The sequence below is a fragment of the Cryptomeria japonica genome, chromosome 11 (genome assembly GCF_030272615.1).
Source record: "Cryptomeria japonica chromosome 11, Sugi_1.0, whole genome shotgun sequence".
NCBI lineage: Eukaryota > Viridiplantae > Streptophyta > Pinopsida > Cupressales > Cupressaceae > Cryptomeria > Cryptomeria japonica.
In genome coordinates, this window is record NC_081415.1 from 571,845,438 (window position 1) to 571,861,534 (window position 16,097).

A 16,097-nucleotide genomic window follows, 5' to 3' on the forward strand; every position below is an offset into this window, starting at 1 on the left:
CCTGTGTCCTTGGAATTCTGACATCCACCCAGGAAACATTCAATGAAGATGTTGTATGCTTGATGGCATTCTCTTGCCGGATGAACGGTCATCGCCATCGTCGGAAGATTCCTGTGTGCCTATCAGAATTTTGACGCCAGTCAACGAAACATCTGACAAGAATGATGTATGTCCTATGGCATTCTCTCATCGGACGGGTCTCAGAATTTTGATGTCCACCAAGGAAACATCCAATGAGGATGTTGTATGCTCGACAAAATTATGTTGTCGGATGAGCGGTCATGGCCACCATCAGAAGAGTCCTGGTTGCCTCTTTATAATTTTGACGCCAGTCAACAAAACATCCGAAGAGGATGTTGTATGTCGTATGACATTCTCTCCTCGAACAGTTGTCCAAATTCCGATGTCTGCCGAGGAAACATCCATTGAGGATGTTGTATGCCCGACATCATTCTCTCATGGGATGAGTGGTCATGGCCACCATCAGAAGAGTTCCGGGTGTTGTCCGAATTCTGACATTCACCCAGGAAACATCCGACAAGGATGTTGTATGACCAACAACATTGTCTTGCCCGATGAGTAGTCATGGCTGCCATTGGAAGAGTCCTGGGTGCCCTCGGAATTCCGATGCTAGTCAAAAAAACATCCGACGAGGATGCTATATGTCCTATGGCATTCTCAGTTTTATCTTTCATGGATGGTTGGTAAATATTTCGTGGTTTATATTTGTGTTTAATTATTATATCTATTGTTTGGGTATTCAGTTTATGTATTCTAGTAATAAGGTTTTAATGCTTAAAGTTCTATAATCTATTGACAATTGATTCACCCCCCCTCTTAGTTGTCCTTTGGCTATCTAAGTTGTCTAACAAAAACAACATGCTAAATATGGTCTAATGTTTTTGTGGAATTTTTTTTAGAGTGGACATGGAAAAGGAGAGCATGATGGAGAAGGAGCTTGTGTGAAGCATGTACTTCGCCAATATAAACTTGGAGGTAACAACATATGAAATTCAAGTGAGATAGTAGAATGGTGCAAATATCATTTTGGTGCATGTGACACAACATACAAAAAATACTATTTTTGGGAAGTTAAAGATATTGATCGATCATAATTTCCAAACAATTAAGGGCATTAGAAGTTTGCATCAAGTGATGACTACAGGAAATAGAAAACTTCTTGTGATTCAGGTTAGATAAAAATCATGTTTTTGTGTTGATGGAATTGAAAACAATGCAAATATTCAACAATGTCAAAATATTAGAGATGGATTTGTTTCAGAATGGAAGATGAAACAATTTGTCATAGTGCCTCCTTTTGAACATAGTGACATTGTAGATATTCATGATCCTATATATTCAGCTAATTATGAATGTGTTTTTGATTTAGTTGTGTTAGGTACACTTGCATTTTATTTAAATATACTTAGATTTTTCATGTACTTTGTTTAAATTTTAATTCAATATGAATTCTTTTTACATTCTACCATACACTTTATAATTTAATTGTTTGTATTTTACCATGTACAGGTGATATTTTTGTTGTGCTTGTAGATCCTAATAATGTAGAAGGTGTTGACTATTACCTACTATGATGCACAAAACCAAAATGTAAATTATTAGAATCAGTGGAAGATGTTGATGGGGATCAATATCCCACTAGATCAGTTGTTGTTGAAGGTACTTATTATCAACAAACGAAGATAGATATAAATGGTGTTATATTTACTGAATACATGCCTGACCAAAACAATTTTGCATTATAGTCATTTAGTTATAGCAACAAGATTACATTTTGAAACTTTACAAAAAAGAGTTTGTGTTCCCCAAAAGTGGAGGTTGCCTATTGAAGATAATGAAAGGATATTAGAGATAGTAAAAGATAGAGAGGATCCAGATTTTATGTACCATGAGCTCACTTAATTTATTAGAACAAGTGAACTCGTGTATTTTTTTGACCATGATACATATCTATATATGCATACATATGTATACATACATGTATATATATGCATATATATGTATGTACTATTTTTTTGGATTGTCATACATATGTATGTATGCATGTACATTCGAGCTCTTTTTTGGATCGCTATACATATATACAGACATGTACATTTGAGTTATTTTTAGCAACATATATACACATGTACATTTGAGTTTATTTGTTAAAACTGCTTTGAAATCAAAATTTGCACAATTTGAGTTAATTTGTGGCATGCTATCTTTTATTGATTTGACTCACTTAGTTGAGTTGAATTAATTAATTGATTTGATTAAATAAATTGATTTAATTTGATTAAATCATTGGATGTATTTGAATCACTTAATTGAATTGATTTAGTTAATTCATTGGATTGATTTGAATCACTTAATTAATTGAGTCATTCGTTGGATTGTTTAATTAATTGGATTGATTAACTCATTGCATTAATTTATTAGACTGATTAATTGATTTGAATTAGTTTGATTAATTTATTGAATTGGTTTGAATTGATTTGATTAATTGATTTGAATTAGTTTGGTTAATTCATTGAATTGATTTGATTAATTTATTTCAATTAGTTTGACTAATTCATTGAATTGGTTGGAATTGATTTGATTAATTGATTTCAATTAGTTTGATTAATTCATTAAATTAGTTTGAATTGATTTGATTAATTGCTTTGATTAATTCATTGAATTGAATTGATTTGATTAATTCATTGAAATCATTTGATTAATTGATTTGAATTAATTTTGTTTTGTTTTACATATAACGAGTAAACTAATACAAATAAAATTGTCTTTACTTGTAACTAACTGATTACAGTTGTGTGTACATATGGATCGTTGATCCAGAAAGTATTAGTGCCTATTTATAAATCTATAAAGAAAACACTAGTCTGTAATATGAATTAGCTAGATCACATCTGCTCATGGTCCTGAAAGGCCTCCATCCAAGTCATCCACCACAAAGGGCCTTCCATCCATACTACCTACTTTCCCTCTAGTAACTGGCTAAGCATCTGAATGTGCTCCATCACTGGGTCTCAGGTTTCCCCAATCTCAATCCCAAGACTCTCCAATGCTAAATCAACAGACTGGTGTTCCCCTGTGGCCTGCCTCCATTTATACCCATTCTCTAACTCATGTATGAACATATTGGCTTGTCTGTCTTTAAGGAATGTAAGGAATTTGTTCTTCTCTATCTTCATTGTAACAGATACCTACAAAAATATGCGATTTAGATTAAGTTCACGAAATTACTCAATAAGGGCCCTAGCTTTACCTTGGAACTTATCTTCATTTCTAATTTTCCAGATATGCCGTAAAATTTCAGTAGATAGAATATGCCAAAATAGGTTAGTACCCTTTTTCAAGCCCTTAATGTACCCCGTGAGAACATCTAAAATAAGAATATGATTAGGAATAGAAATACCAAACAACAACTAGATTTCTCTAGCAATATTACACTCAAAGAAAATATGCCTAACAGACTCAGGCACTCTACACACATTGTAGATATCACTATTAATATGATCTTTTCTGAAGGGCATCCTGTTAATAATCATCAGCCATTTAAAACATTTTTTCTTACATGTAGTAGGGCTGCTCCAAAGTCATATGACTATCTTCTGCCACTGTTTTAGAGAGAAGTCTGCATACTAAAAAGTGTTAGTATAATTTATAATAGATTCATCATTCGGGAGGGTATTATAGACATTAATAGCTTTGATATTGGAAAGATAAATAGCATTATTCCACATAAGATCAGTACACCTTTCATTATTTATCTTACAACTTTTAGGCACTTGTAGAACTGCACACTCATGCTTCACCATATTGTAGGTTCTTTTTTGGGAAATTTGCAGATCATATCGAACTCTAAGGGTATCCTAGTTAATAACCCTATCATTCTCAATAATGTATTTAAAGAAGTGAATACCTTTAATGGCCTAGGTTTTAGGAGAGAACCCTTGAGTAAGTGCGATAGGTTTAGAAGAGTGGAAAAGCTTCCACTAGATAGACCTCTCTCCATGAATGTGGTCACTACTGCTGGCTCTACTATTGGCGATGTAAGGTCTAATACTTTTCCAGGCTTTCCAAAGAGACTTAAAGACACACGAACCCTGCATTGAGACTTCAAATCCTCTAGCCACTAGGTCACAAAAGGGTAAAGATTTCCAAGCTTTAGCTTTCTTAGGAATGACTCTCATGATGTTGTTTCTGACTAGAACTTTCCCTGGTTCACTGTTGTCAAATGGCTAGAAGATCCATTTTGCAGCAAGAGCAACCCCTCAATGTATACTCAAGTCTTTTAGCCTAAGCCCTCCCAGACTCTTCTCTATGTGGCACCACCCCCACTTAACAGAGTGTATCTTCTTATTTCCTTTCCCATCAGATCATAGGAATTTCCTTATAGCTTTTTGTATCTCCAGGATTTGATAGTTGGAGAACATCCAAACAGAGGAGTAGTAAATGTTGTATGAGGATAATTTTTTTGGAAAACTTGCACTCTACCAGCAAGTGATAGATATCAGCTATTTTATTTATTGAGCTTCTTGTCAATTTTGTCTCTAACCCATATCCACATCTCCTTGAGAGAGGGGGAGATGGAGAAGGGTATCCCCAAGTATCTGACTATCTTGTTAGCCCCCCCCCACTGGATTTCAAACTGGTGTAACCATTCCAGAGGTTGCTCTCTCCACCCAAGCAGTGTAGATTTACCATCTAAGATTTTTGCCCATGAAATCTCACCTAAGAACTTTATTTTGCACTCTACGACTTCCATCTTTTTCTTGGTAAGTTCAACAAAAAGTGCAGTTTCGTTAGCAAATTGAGTATTAATCAGTTCAGACCCATCAGGAAGCATAAAACCTCCTATTTTAGGGGATATGGTGCAGTCTCTTAATATATAGTATATGGCATAAGAAGCAATAATGAATAGCGCAAGGGCAATAGGGCATCCTTGTCTAATAGACCTATTGAGTTTAATTACTTGAGTGAGAGAGTCATTAATCTCCACCTGTGCTGACACATATTTAAGGAGAAACTTCACCCATTTATAATATTCCACTGGAAATCCAAAGGCTTCTAGCAGCATCAAAATAATACCCCATTCAATCCTGTCATACGCCTTCTCAAAATCTAAAAGAAACATGGCCAAATTCTGCCTGAAAACATTTGCCCAATCCATCACCTCGCAACTAGTAATTATATTCTCCAGGATGAATCTCCCCTTAATGAACCTTGTTTGTGTGGGACATACAAATTTGGGCAGCACGCTCTCAAGCCTGAGAGCAAGAACTTTGCCCAAAATTTTATAAGACACATTGAGGACAGTAATGGGTCTCAATTTTTTTATGAGTGACTTGTCCCCTTCTTCGAGTAATAGCTTAATAGTCCCTTTATTCATAAATTGTCCTAGGGAACCGTTCTCATAGGCCTTAGTATATATCTCATTGAATTAATGAGATTAATTCATTGAATTGAATTGATTTTATTTGATTAATTGATTTGAATTAATTCAGTGAACTCGTTTGATTAATTGATTGAATTAATTTGATTAATTCATTGGATTGAATTGATTTAATTTGATTAATTGATTTGAATTAATTTGATTTAATATATTTTTCTAAAATTTGAGAAAACAGTTAGGTGGATGGGACATCACCAAGAAAACAAAATCATTTTTCTCCTCATAGATTACTTGAAATCTAGTGCATGAAAAAAAAGAAAAAAAATTTAATGATTTTTTTAAATTTTTTTTAAGTTAAACATAATCAAAACGTTACAATTTTCATGAGATGTCAATTTCAATTTAAATTTTTCATGATAAAAAAATGTAACCTTGGAGAGGATTCTCTCCTCTAATAAACTCTATGTTTTTCAAAAAAACTAGATATATTTGATATATATTTACTAATAATTAAATAGAATATGTTGGCCAAATGTGAACACAAAGTGACTTCTTCATCTAATTAGAGGAAGAAAATTTGATGTACTTATTGCTTTTAAGAAGGACACAAAAGAATGAGTTTATTATGATGAAAGATGTGAAAAGAGATAGAGACACTTTGATCGACTGTGAATCTAATGTAAGAGATGTATAAATAATTTTTATTCAGAGAATTAAATATGATCTTCCCCATTGAAGTCAATATGTTCCCAAGTTGAATCTCATTCCAAACATGGATTTTTGCCCACCAAAATATGTCCAACATCAACATTTTCTAAGTCATGGACATCAATTGGAGATCCAATCTTAGTGGGACTTTCAATCATCGCACCATCTTCAAGAAAAATATGTTCCCCTGCGGAGGAGGTTTCCATCTAGTAGAGCATCTCTTACCTATTGCATCATTCTTTTTAAAAATTGAACCATGAGAGGGTAAAACTAACAACAACTTCCACACTCTAGTAACTCTACTATCCTAGAGCGAAAAAGAAGTAAGATTTTCCAATTTCTTATAAATAAATGACAAAGCAACCTCAGAGATTGAAGACTCAATTTTTAATAGAACCTCAGACACAGGAGACCTTGTTTTTTTAAATATCCTATTGTTTCTCTCTAGTCAAACATTCCAAATCACAATAGATGGAGATATGATCCAAAGGCATGCATAAAAAGATGAGGCAAACATAAACGGCCAAGATCTAAAATGGGAAATGAGATCCTTACCAATAACAAAGGATACATTTAGCTTCTCAAACAACCATTGCCAACATTCATAAGCATAATCACATTGTAGTAATAGGTGTGAAGAAGATTCCAAATTTTTGTTACAAAGGACACAAGGGAAAACAACAGTAATACCAAGTCTGTCTAGTCTCATACCTATAAGAACTCTATCCTGAACTGCCAACCAATCAAGGCTCCAGCTTTGGGAAGACAAGCTGAATGCCAAAACAACTTATAAGGCCAAGAAGATAAATCTTTAGAAACCATAAGAGAGTTGTAACCATCTTTAACAGTGTACTTACCTGAAATATTCTTTGTCCAAATAAGTTCATCCTCAGAATCAGAAACAAATACAATTCTATCCCCCAAAATCTTTTCAAAATCTAATTTCATGCTTTGATCAACATCTAAGAAATCAATCGACTTCCATCTAGCTAGCTTAAGGGGACCACTAGTCACAATTTCAAAATAATCTGCTACAGAAACACCCCAAAGGGAGGAAAGAACAGTGATCAGAGGAGACCAATCCCTAATATTCACCAAAGGTGTGTGTCCATTCCATACTTCATCCCAGAATCTAACCTTTCTGCCATTATGAACAATCCATGAGAGATGAGGCAAAATAATTGATCTACATTTACAAAGGAAATTCCAAATAGCAGAACCCGAAGGCAAATTTGAGACTTTAAAAATGTACTCTCTCGGTCCATTATTTAAATATTTGGCAAATATAATCTGTTCCCATAAGGAGCTAGGCTTGTCATATAATTTCCAAACCAACTTAGCACCCAAGGCTAAATTCTAATTCACTAGACTCTGAATTCCTGTTCCCCCAAGTTCCTTAGGCAAACATACCTTATCCCATACAACTAAAGGGAGTTTCTTCTTGCCATCTTTATTATTCTTCCAAAGAAAATCTCTAAGAGTATCCGGTAAACTAACAATGGCTGCTTTTGGAGACTTCAAAATAGACATGAGATATATGGGAACAACATTCAAAACAGACTTGATGAGAACAATTTTACTCGCCAAAGTTAACCATCTATGATTCCATGAGAGAATTCTTTTAGAAATGACCGAAATAATCTTATCCCAAAATCCAATCTTATCCTATTTAACAAAGAAAGGAATCCCAAAGTAAGTACATGGAAGATTTCGAGTCTCAAATCCCGAAAACGATTGCAACCTATGTTGAACCAGTTGTGATGTATTAAGGAAAAAAATCTTTGATTTATCACCATTCACTTTCTGACCAGAAAATGATGCATAATTTTGTATTATTCCTTTAATCACTTTTGCCTCAACTAACGAAGCATGTCCAAATAATAGAGTATCATCTGCAAAGAGACAATGAGAAATACTTTGGGGAATATTTTGAATCCTTATACCTTTCCAAAGCCCCCCCACTTTAGCGGCCCTAATAGCCCAACTAAAGGTTTCAGCTAGGAGAATAAACAAAAAGGGAGAAAGGGGATCTCCCTATCTCAAACCCCCTAGAGGAAGTGAAAAAACCACAAGGAGAACCATTAATTAAAACCGAGAATCTTGCAGAATAAATACATGCACGAATCCATTTGACCCAGGCCTTGGAAGAACCTAACTTTTCAAGAACAACACATAAAGGCCCCCACTCTACTCTATCATAAGCCTTCATCATGTCTAGTTTAAGTATCATGGCTAGGGTTCTTTGGGTGGAAACATAATGCAACACCTCATGTGCTAAAATTGCACCCCCTGTCGTCTCCCTTCCAGGAACAAAACAACCTTGCTCCAATGAAATGATCCTAGGTAGAATTTTTGCCAACCTAAGGGAAATTGCCTTTGTAAATATCTTATACAAAGTGTTACATAAAGAAATGGGACGGAAGTCAGCAAAAGTCTCAGTATCCTCTTTTTTAGGAATAATTGCAATCATTGTAGTATTAAGTTCTTTTAAAATGGACCTATTTCTCCTAGATTCCTTGAGAGCCAATAAAACATCATTTCCCACAAAATAACAACATTTCTGAAAAAATAAACGAGTAAAACCATGTGGTCCCGAGGCTTTATCCGGATTCATGGCAAAGACAACACTCTTAACTTCTTCTAACGAAAAGGGAGACATCAACATCTTATTGTCTTCTAAAGATACTAAAGGAGGAATATTAGATATAATATCATTGCTGAGATTTTCATTTTCCGAAGATAATAATGACTTAAAAAACCTAATTGGCTCTAAAGCAATGTCCTTTAGCTCTGTCAATAAATTCCCATTCTGACACTAAATACAAGATATCCTATTCTTACATCTTTTAATCTTAGTTGAAGAATGAAAAATTTTTGTGTTCCTGTCACCATCTGAAAACCATAACTTGTTAATAAGTAGCAATCACACTTTAGTGTGCGATGTCAAAGAGGTGTGGAAAGTCAATTATGAAGAAAGTATATTTTCTACATATATTTTCATAGTCCATGTGGTCAATTAATAGATGAGTTTTATGCAACGAAGGTCTTAATAGAGAAGTGATATCTCCCATTCAACTATGCACATGCTTACAGGGATATGAACATGATTGAAATAAAGCCTTTAGATTAGGAAGATAATCAAGATCAATTAACAATAGTATCATGTTATGTTTGCAATAGGGAGTGAAGGAGAGAGAGGGGTAGCTAAGGATGGAAAGGAGAGATAGAGGGGGGAAGAGAGAGAGGGGGGTAAAGGAGATAGAAATAAGGGATGGAGGAAGAGAGGAGGTTAGAGATAAGATGTAGGTGGAGATGGACATGGAGGTGGAAAAGGATATAGCTATGTACAAATGGAGGTGGAGAGATAAGGAGAGGGGGGACAACTAGATAGATAGAGATGGAAGATATAAATATAAATAGAGGGAGACAGGGGGGGACGATGTGAGAGAGATAGAAAGATTTTATGTGCATTCTTGCTAGCCAAACATTTAGTTTTGATGACTCTTTTGTACATTTTCCTGAATTCCAAGCATGTATGATTCTTGAGTATATAGGAAAACAAATAAGAGAACCAGTGAAGAACATTAACCCAGAAATGCATCCACAAGTGTTTAAGGAATTACAAGATGAAGTAGATAAGGAAATGAAAGAGATGATCCCTCGAAAGGGAAGAAGATTATTCTAAGAAGAAGGGGTCCTAATCCTACCTAGATGGGATATTAGCTCAGCCATAGGTTTTGACAACTTAAGGAGAAATTAAAACACGAAAGTTAAATTGACTGTTCGAGCTGCAGATAAGATCTACACTTGATCAAGATTTCACCCTAATAATAAGTCTTCGTATACTTGGGCCTTATATCCACCACGTAAGAGGTCTCTCAATATTGAGGATCCAAGTCAAATATATGGATATCTTGTTCATAGATTAGAAGACATGAAACTTGTTGAGGTTGCAGACCTGACACTTAATGGAACAAAATTTACGAAGGCTCATATTGAAAAACTGGTGAAAGAAAATACATGGTATAGGAGAGAAAATGAGCACTTGAGAGAAGAAAATGTGAAGTTTGGAGATAGATTGCCATCTTATTCAGGAACTGCTCCGTTGCCAATAACCGATGCACCAGATCATGGGCTGTATTTGTTGGAACACACAAGGCCATTAAAGAGCATGAGAGGTTACAAGGAAGGTTAGAATCAAAAAGAGAGGAAGTCACACAAGATACTATTTAGGAGAAGTCAGAATATGCAGCGAAACAAGTTGATAAATGGATAAAAGTCCACAAAAAGTTTAATAAGAAGTTTCAATCAAAGAATTCAATAGATATGATCAAATGAAAGACACTCATTTCCCCTCATTCCTTAAGGATAATGATAGTAGTTTGAAAATTCTAGAAGAATGGAAAATGGAGATTATCTAGATGTTACCATAGGCCATAAGTATTGTCCTTATTAATGACAAGTTGTTGAGATTACATGTGTTAAATTGAATAAAATGATTTCACTAGAATTTGGAATGAAGCACGTCAATGACCTCAATGGTTTATATGCTAACAAAAATAAAATAAAAAAAAAGCTTAAATTAAATTTAAAAATAAATTTAAAAATAAAAAAATAAAAAAAAAAAGACTAAAGTATTGAACATTTGTCACAACTGAATTTATTTCTAACCTGCACAAAATGAAGTAGAGCCTTGCAGACCCAATGGCGATGGGTGTTTATTGAAGAGTGAGGGAAATGGGGTATCCTCTAGGTGCATTCAAATATATCAATCTTCTCAATATATTACGTGTTATGTTTTATTTTATTTGTTTTCTAATATTTTAGTTTGAATGTTCTATGTCATCAAGTTGGTTAGATGAAATCAGCATCATCAGGCTTTACAATTTTGTTTTCAAATTCCCTCTAGAACTGAGTAAATATTTGTGCTTTATGAGAAATGTAAAGATTCTTTTAGCATATATTTAGTTACAAAGGGAATCAAATAAAATTTTGCCAAGTGTGTCAATTGATCTGAAGCTTGTTGATCCCTTGTATTATAAATAAGAAATCAAGATCATTGGCAAAGGTTCTAGAATAGACATTTGGATGGGTAGATTGTATGTAGTCTAATTTTGTTTTAATAATGGAATGAAATTTGTAGAAAACATTTATATCTATGATATTGTATCAATCATTTTGAAAAATTAATTAGAAGATTGTTTAGGATTATCTCTAACTTGTGTCATCTTATTCACATGAACTAGTACATTAAGGATGTATTCATTTGTCTTTGTTCTCTTTGTGTGAATGTGTAATGCATTTCCTAAGTTTCTTGCAAGAAGAGAATTTGTCTCTAAGGATATTGTAATGAATATGAGTATATGTGTTGTGATCATTGAGTAGAATTGTGGGTGCATATGTAATTAACATTTATATAATGCATAAGTGTTGGGATTAGATGGTTGGATTTAAATCAATTTTGGATATAAAATAATACCAACATTATGTTGTCTCAAAAAACTAACAAAAGTTTTTTTATTTAATCCTATACAACCATGTTTAAAAATGATGAATTTGGTGCCTAAGGGACATTTGGGGGATCTATAATAATCAATTCCTTGGGTTGATTCAACAATAATATATGGTAATATGTTGTAAGTGTCTAAAAATACCTATAGGTGCAAGTGTAGGTTGTTTTAAAACAATGGTGAATTGTGATGTGTTCTCTTGGAAGATATATCATATGCTCACATGTGGTCTTAGATTCATGTGTGTGTGTACGTGAGAGAGAGAGAGAGAGAGAGAGAGATCAATGTCTTTTAAGCTTCTTAGATCATTGGAGGTGAATTAAGGTTTTGGGGTAGAAAAGGGAAAGTGTTGTGGTGAGAAAGGAATTGTTTGAATTGGGAGATGGTAAGATGTGCAATTGTATCCATAAGAAAAAAGAGAGAGAGAGAGAGAGAGAGAGAGAGAGAGAGAGAGAGGTCTTTTAAGCTTCTTAGATCATTGAAGGTGAATTAAGGTTTTGGGATAGAAAAGGGAAAGTGTTGTGGTGAGAAAGAAAAAGTTTGAATTGGGAGATGGTAAGATGTCCAATTATGTCCATAAGAAGGGAGAGAGAGAGAGAGAGAGAGAGAGAGAGAGAGAGAGAGAGAGAGAGAGAGAGAGAGAGAGAGAGAGAGAGAGAGAGAGAGAGAGAGAGAGAGAGAGAGAGAGAGAGAGAGAGAGAGAGAGAGAGAGAGAGAGAGAGAGAGATGTAATTATTTGATGGTAGAAACATTGACGGTGAATGGAAGAAAGCAATTCAAATGTGACAAGGTTCATGTTCAAATGGGAGGAGACAAATTGGATATTATTCACACTCTATGTTCATTAAAAACAATTAAAGTTATGCTTATTGAGAAAAAATGTCAAAAAAAATAAATTTAAAAGTGTTATGTATTTTCCATCTTTATAATTACATAAGCTACTTCTAAATTAAAAAGAAATTTCTACCAATTTTATTTTTTTTCTTATATAAATTTTATAGATTCAACCAAATTATATAAATAATAAGATCCCTATTCTTAAAAAGTTGGAATACACTTTAGCACAATCTATTTATAAGAAACTAATGATATTGCCTGTTATCATACACACTAATTAAACTCATACAATATACCAATTAGGCTCAACTACTTCAGTATTAATTACCATTTGGAAGCAAAAAGATAAATCTTTAGGTATTAGTTGGGGCCATTTCACCTACTACCATTAGAAAACAACCACACAACTCATGCCTAATGGCCCACATACATAGTGCATGACACAGTCACTTTTGATGGGGGCGTTTTCGAAATAATGAGATCGTTTCTGGAACTCAATAACCTAAACTCCATTAACATAGAAAATTGGCTTCACACCTCATGCAAATCCTATTGCTTTTGCAAGGTCTTTGAACTCCTCCTTTGTACACTCTTTTCCAACAGGGTTGAATGCCAACATGCAAAGATCTACATGAAATGTTTGCTTGGCATAGGAAGAGGTCTCTATAGCCACTGGAAAAATGGAATCCACTACAATCACTTTTCCATTCTCTAGCAAGGCCTTGTGACAATTCTACAGAAGCTTTATATAATGATCATTACTCAACTCATGCAAAATCCACTATTTTTGCTTGAACTTTGCACAAAATTCATCTTGAGGGCCCTTCATAGCCCATTTGAGGGAATCTTTTTGGTGTGAGGATCCTCTCTTTGAAAGCCAACCATGCAAATATTCTTGCTTTTGGGATAAGCTTGCTTCTCCAAAATAGTTTTAGTGGAATATCTTGTTCCTCTTGATTCCCAAACTTTGCTAGAACCATATAGCCATCTTTAGCATTATATTGTCCTATTTTAGAACAAGCCCATATAAGATAATATTTCCCTCATTTTGGGATTAATATTTATTGCTCTAATGAGGTCTTATAGAAGGTTGATTTCAACAGTAGGAATACGCAATCCCTCCAATTGCTTCCAGCTTCATCCTTGCATTCTAGTAGCCCTGTCCAAAACCAAATAATCACTAACTCGAGATCCTGAATATTGTTGAAGCCAATGCTTAGCTGTTGGAATATTAAGAGAGCAGTCAATGCTTGGATATCCTCCCCATGAGCCTTCCCAAAAGAGGCTAGAGGATCCATCATCAATATCCCAAGACAAAGAGTTTCCAATTAAATTTTTGATGTTGCAATGAAATTCTAGGTCCTAGATCCCTTTGGATGAGAATTACATCTTAGAAGATTTTGAGGATCCCCATCTTTAATATATTTTGTTGCCATTATCCTTCCCCATATTTTTGTAGGGTCTTTAATGAACTTCCAAACTAGTTTAGCCTCCAAGGCTTTGTTCTGCAAGTAAAGATTTTTTATTCCTAGACCCCCCATAGACTTGGGTTTGATGATTTTATCCCATGCAATTAGAGAAATTTTATGTTATTCTTCAGTGTTTTGCTAGAAGAAGTTTCACATCTTTCTAATGATGAAAGAATTTGCACTAGAAGTGAGGGATAAAAATGATAAAAGGTAGATGGGTATTGCATAAATAACTGCTCGGAGCATTACCAACCTACCAGCCCATGAGAGACATTTCCTTTTCAAGGAGTTAATAATCTGATCCATCTTTAACATCAGAGGATCCAAAAGTTTTGAGTTCTTGAATCCTTTGTCAATTGGGATACCCAGGTGAATACAGGGTAGAATGCATGTTTTACAGTTCAAAATTATTTGGATCTTAATCTCTAAGGGGGAAGGGGTGGATAAGAATTTTTTATTTTATTTTTCTTTATTGATAATTTGACCTAAGGCCTTCCCAAAGGATTCCAGGAGCATTTTCAGCTGAATTGCTTCCTTGATCTTTGCTACACCGAGCAAGAGGTTATCATCTGCAAATTCCAACACCAATCAATGAAACATCTGACAAGGATGTTGTATGTCCTATGGCATTCTCTTCTCAGACAGGTGTCAGAATTCCGATGTCCACCCATGAAACATCCAACGAGGGCACTGTATTTCCGATGATATTCTCTCACTGGATGAGCGGTCATGGCTGCCGTCGGAAGAGTCTTGGGTGTCATCATAATTCTGACGTCCATCTCGGAAACATCCGATGAGGATGCTATATGCCCAATGACATTCTCTCACCAGATGACCAGTCATGGCCGCCGTCAGAAGAGTCCTAGGTACCATCAAAATTCCGATGCTAGTCAATGAAACATCCGATGTTGTATGTCTTATGGAATTCTCTCATCAGACAGGTGTTGGAATTCTGACATCCACCCAGGAAACATCCAATGAGGATTCTATATTCCCAACAACATTCTCTCGCCAGATGAGCGGTCATGGCCGTCGTTGGAAGAGTCCTGGATGCCATTAGAATTCCAACGCTAGTCAATGAAACATCCCACGAGGATGTTTTATGTCTTATGGCATTCTCTTGTCAGATGGGTGTCGGAATTCCAATATTCACCAAGGAAACATCCGACGAGGATCCCTTATGCCCAATGACATTCTCTCGTTAGATGAGAAGTCATGGCCGCCATCAGAAGAGTCTTGGGTGTCATTAGAATTCCGACGTCCACCCAAGAAACATCTGATGAGGATGATGTATGCCCGATGAAATTCTCTCATCGGATGAGCAGTCATGTCCGCCATCGGAAGAGTCCTGGGTGCCCTCGAAATTCTGATGCTAGTCAACGAAACATCTGATGAGGATGTTGTATATCCTATGGCATTCTTGGTGTTATCTTTTGTGGATGGTTGGTAAATGTTTTGTGTTTTATATTTGTGCTTACCTATTATAGCTATTGTTCCAGTATTCGGTTTATGTATTCTAGTAATAAGATTTCAATTCATAAGGTTCTATAATGTATTGACAACTGATTCACTTGCACTCTTAGTTTTCCTCCGGTTATCTGAGTTGTCTAACAACAATAGCATGCTAAATGTGGTCTAAAGTTTTTGTGGAACTTTTTTCATAGTGGACATGGAAAAGGAGATCATTATGGAGTAGGAGCTTGTGTGAAGAGTGCACTTCGCCAATATAAACTTGGAGGTAACAACATATGAAATTAAAGTGAGATAGTAGAACGGTGCAAAATTCATTTTGGTGCACGAGACACAACATACAAAAAATGCTATTTTCGGTAAGTTAAAGATATTGATCAATCATAATTGCCAAATAATTAATGGCATTAGAAGTTTACATGAAGTGATGACTATAGGACATAGAAAACCTCTTGTGATTGAGGTTAGATAAAAATCATGTTTTTGTGTTGATTGCATTGAAAACAATGCAAATATTCAACAATGTCAAAACATTAGAGATGGATTGAGTTCAAAATGGAAGATGAAACAATTTGTCAGAGTGCCTCCTTTTGAAGATAGTGACATTGTAGATATTCATGATCCTATATATTCAGTTGATTACGAACATGTTTCTGATTTAGCTGTGCCAGGTACACCTGTAATTTCTTTAAATATAATTAC